A 4,715-nucleotide genomic window follows, 5' to 3' on the forward strand; every position below is an offset into this window, starting at 1 on the left:
TGGCGTGATCACTAAGCATAATGCCCACAGAGGGGACTTACCTATACGGCACGCAGTTCAGGGACTATGAGGGTGACTGACCCTAGTCCACTTGGTATTAAGCTTCTCCCAATTAATTATGTAATTAACATTTTTATGACTGAATTTCTGTAATACTAGATAGGTCAAAACTCACATGCTAACTGAAAATGCAACATTAATATACTGGTAATGAAACATTCAAAAACTGAGGCATGTATATCTAAATTATCTGACCTATCATATGTAATTCATGAACTAGAACAGCTACAAAGCTAGGGTTCTGAATTTATGGAAGAATCTACACAAAACAATGTTGAATTCATGATAATCTGATTTAGATCATTCTACTAGCTAAAACCGAACAAATTCTAACATTCAAGAAACCCTAGGTCTAGATAATATTAGGGGAATCAAGAATCTGACTGAAAACTAGGGACCTAATGGGCGAACGGAACTCACTAGTGAAATCCCACTTACCTGGTGACGAATTCCACGGAGAAATCTTTCAATTTCGGGGCTGAACCTGATGGAAACCTGTTGCGTTCTTGGACTAGGGCTTGGTCGACTATTTCTACTTTCTTTCGTTCAACTTGATGATTTTTTTGGAGAATGAGTTGATTAGGGTAAGTTCTAATAATGTTGCTAGGCTTAAACCAACCAAACCTACGTAGTTTAGGGGTTAAACGAACTAGTTTAGGGGTCCAACACATAAGGAAAAGACCAAAATACCCCCGACTTAAAAACTGTCTGGGCCACTGATGGACGGGACCAACGGTCCGTGCTGGTCAACCGTCGATTGACGTTTGGGGCTGAAAACCTGGAGTCTGACCTACAGCCCTGGACCACGGACCGTGGTTTTATCTACGGTCTATAGGTCCTGGCGTGGCCCGACCCTTAGTTGATTTTCTAGGGATTTTCTGGGGAGGGCTGCAGTTGGCTATCCACAGACCTCCTGCACGGGGTGTGTGTCACCCTACGGTCCGTGGGTGGAAATCATGGGTTGCACCTGCAGTTTCTGGAAATTTGTAGTTTTGTCTATTTTCGGATATGGGGCGTTACGAACATGATATTAAGACTGAAGCTATGCATGAATGACTGAAAAACTAGAGAGGAACTATTACCTCAAGCTGGAATGGAATCGGAAGGAAAGAGTTGAGGATACTTGTCCTTCATGGCTTCTTCTGCTTCCCAAGTAGCTCCCTCTACAGACTGAATCCTCCACAAAACTTTAACTGAAGAGACCTCTTTGTTTCACAAAATTCAAACCTGACGATCCAGAATTTAAATTGGTATCACTTCATAAGTGAGACTATCCTTCACAGACACAGTTTCTAAAGGTACAATAGAATTGTGAAAAATTGGATGGACTGCTGCTAGTTGTGCTGGTGAATTTAACTCATAAGCCACTTTGCCAACCCTGCCTACATATCTAGGACTAAGCTTCCCTTTCTTTCCAATTCTCATCACCCCCTTCATAGGTGACACTTTTAGGAAAATCTAATCATCAATTTGGAACTCCAAGTCCTTTCTCCTTACGTCTGCATAGAACTTCTGGTGACTCCGGGATGTCGTAAGTCTATCTCTAATGTGCTGAACTTTTTTCATGGCATCATGAACTGAATTTGGTCGTATCAAGTGTACTTCACATAATTCAAACCAACCAATTGGAGATCTACATCTACACCCATACATTGCTTCATAAGGGGCCATCTTAATACTGGAATGAAGGTGATCATCCCAACTACCCTTGAAGTCAATCATGCAAACTCTCAACATGTCCTCTAAGGTCTGAATGGTACGCTCTGCATGCCCATCCGTCTATGGATGAAATGTTGTGTTAAGATTAACCTGAGTACCAAGACTTTCTGAAAAGACTTCCAGAAATGAGAGGTAAATTGAGGACCTCTATGTGAGATGATAGACAAAGGAACCCCATGCAACCTGACTATCTTATTAATGTAAAGCTTGGAGTAGTCCTCCACCGAATTTGTAGTAAAGTGTGCAGACTTAGTAACTTTGTCAACTATCACCCAAATGGAGTCATGTTGTCTACAAGTACGAGGTAAACCTATAATGAAGTCCATGTGGATCACTTCCCACTTCTATGTAGGAATGTTAATCTCTTGAATCATACCTCCTGATTTCTGATGTTCTACCTTCACTTGCTGACAATTAGGGTACTTAGCCACAAAATCTGCTATATCCCTTTTCATAACATTCCACCAAAAGACTTCCCGCAGATCACAGTACATCTTAGTGGTGCCTGGAAGAATAGAATACCTGGAGTTATGGGCTTCTTCAAGAATCTGTTGTCTAGACTCACCCACCTTAGGAATATATAAACGACTCTGATAGCGAAGCACACTCAAATCTCTGCTGATGAATTGCACCCTTCAGATAAATTATTATTGTATCATTGTCTTGCTTTTCCTTAACCTCCGCTACCAACGAAGATTTTGACCCATTCTAAACTTTACACCACCATCTGAGATGCTCATAAGGTGAACTCCCAAGTAAGCAAGCCTATGAACATCTTTTGGTAGTTCTTTTCTTTTTTCCTCAACATTTGCTACACTACTCATAGATAGTCTGCTAAGATCATCTTCTACTACATTGGCCTTACCAGGATGATAAAGCATATTCATATCGTAATTTTTTAGGAACTCATGACATCTCCGCTAGCAAAGATTCAACTATTTCTGGGTGAACACATACTGAAGGCTCTTATGGTTTGTGAACACATCTACGTGAACCACATACAAGTAGTGTCTCCAAATCTTAAGGGCAACTACTACAGTTGCAATCTTGAGGTCATGAATCAGATAGTTCTTTGCATGCACCTTAAGCTGTCTAGAAGCATAAGCTATAACCTTACCTCGATGCATGAACACATAACCTAGGCCAACTCTAGATGCATCACAATAAATCACATAACCGTATGAACCCTCTAGTAGAGTTAAAACAGGAGTTGTAGTCAACCTAATTTTCAGTTCTGAGAAACTCTTCTCACAATCATCTGACCACTGAAACTTAACATTTTTCTAAGTCAACTTAGTCAATGAAGAAGCTATGGATGAAAATCCTTCAACGAACCTTCTGTAATAACCAGCCAAACCCAAGAAACTTTTGATATCTGTAAGAGAGGTAGGTCTGGGCCATTGTTTCCCTGCTTTTATTTTCTGAGAATCCACTCAGATCCCTTCAATATACACAATATACCCAAGGAAAGCAACTAATTGCAATCAAAACTCACATTTGCTAAACTTAGCGAATAACTGGTGATGCTTGAGAGTTTGTAGGACAACCCTCAAATGAGTTGCATGTTCTTCCTCATTCCTAGGGTAAATGAGGATATCATCAATAAAGACGACAAGTCCAAATACTGCTTGAACACTCTATTCATCAAATCTATGAAAGCTGAAGGAGCATTGGTTTGTCCAAATGACATAACTACAAATTCATAATGACCATACCAAGTTCTGAAGGTTGTTTTTGGAATGCCACTATCTTTGACTCTGAGCTGATGATAACCGGATCTGAGGTCTATCTTTGAGAAATGACTAGCACCCTGAAATTGGTTAAACAAGTCATCAATCTAGGGGATAGGGTACTTATTCTTGATTGTGACTTTGTTCAACTACTGATAGTCAATGCACATTGTGAGAGAACCATCTTTCTTTTTCATGAACAACACTGGTGCACCCCATGGGAAAATACTATGTCTGATGAAGCCCTTATCTAGAAGGTCTTTCAACTGCTCTTTCATTTCCTTAAGCTCAGTTGGAGCCATTCTATAAGGAGGAACATAAATAGGCTGGGTATCTGGAAAGAGATCAATTCCGAAGTTGATTTCCCTTTCGAGAGGAACTCCGGGAAGATCTTTTGGAAACATTTTTGGGAAGTCATTTACTACTGGAACTGACTCAGGAATTGGAGTTTCAGAGCTTGAATCCTTAACCTGAACTAGATGATAGAGATACCCTTTAAATATCATCTTTCTGTCCTTAAGGTAACAAATGAATTGAACCATAGACACTAAGTTACTACCCTTCCAATTTAAGATTGGTTCTCTTAGAAACTGAAAACGAATGATCCTAGTTCTAGAATCGACTCAAGCATAATAGGAATGTAACCAATCCTTGCGTAAAATGATTTCAAAGTCTACCATTTATAACTCTACAAGATTTGTTGAGGTGACTTTCTGAGAGACTATGATGGGGAAATTTCTGTATACCCATCTTGCTATAAGTGGGTCACTGACTAGAGTAGATACTGAGAAGGGTTCTGAAAGAGTTTCTGGACTAAAATCGAAGTTGACTGCTATATAAGGAGTTACAAAGGAAAGAATAGCCTCTGGATCTAACAAAGCATAAACATCTAAATTAAAGACTGGTAACCTACCAGTTACTACATCAGGAGAATCTTCCTGGTCCTGGAAAGCCTAAAGAGTATACAACCTATTTTGGCGCTGACCGCCACCTGTACCAGATGAGTTACCCAGTTGAGTCAGGTGACCTGTTGGTGCTGCTGAAGTTGTAGACTATGCCTTACCAATATTACCTCATTGACCCTGCTTAGAAGAAGGACAATCTCTCAACCTGTGACCAGACTGACCACACCCAAGACATCTTTCCATTCCTACAAGACACTCGCCCGGATGGTTCTTACCACACTTTGGACAAGTTGGGTAGGTT

The sequence above is a fragment of the Solanum tuberosum genome, unplaced genomic scaffold (genome assembly GCF_000226075.1).
Source record: "Solanum tuberosum cultivar DM 1-3 516 R44 unplaced genomic scaffold, SolTub_3.0 scf00036, whole genome shotgun sequence".
Classification (NCBI taxonomy): domain Eukaryota; kingdom Viridiplantae; phylum Streptophyta; class Magnoliopsida; order Solanales; family Solanaceae; genus Solanum; species Solanum tuberosum.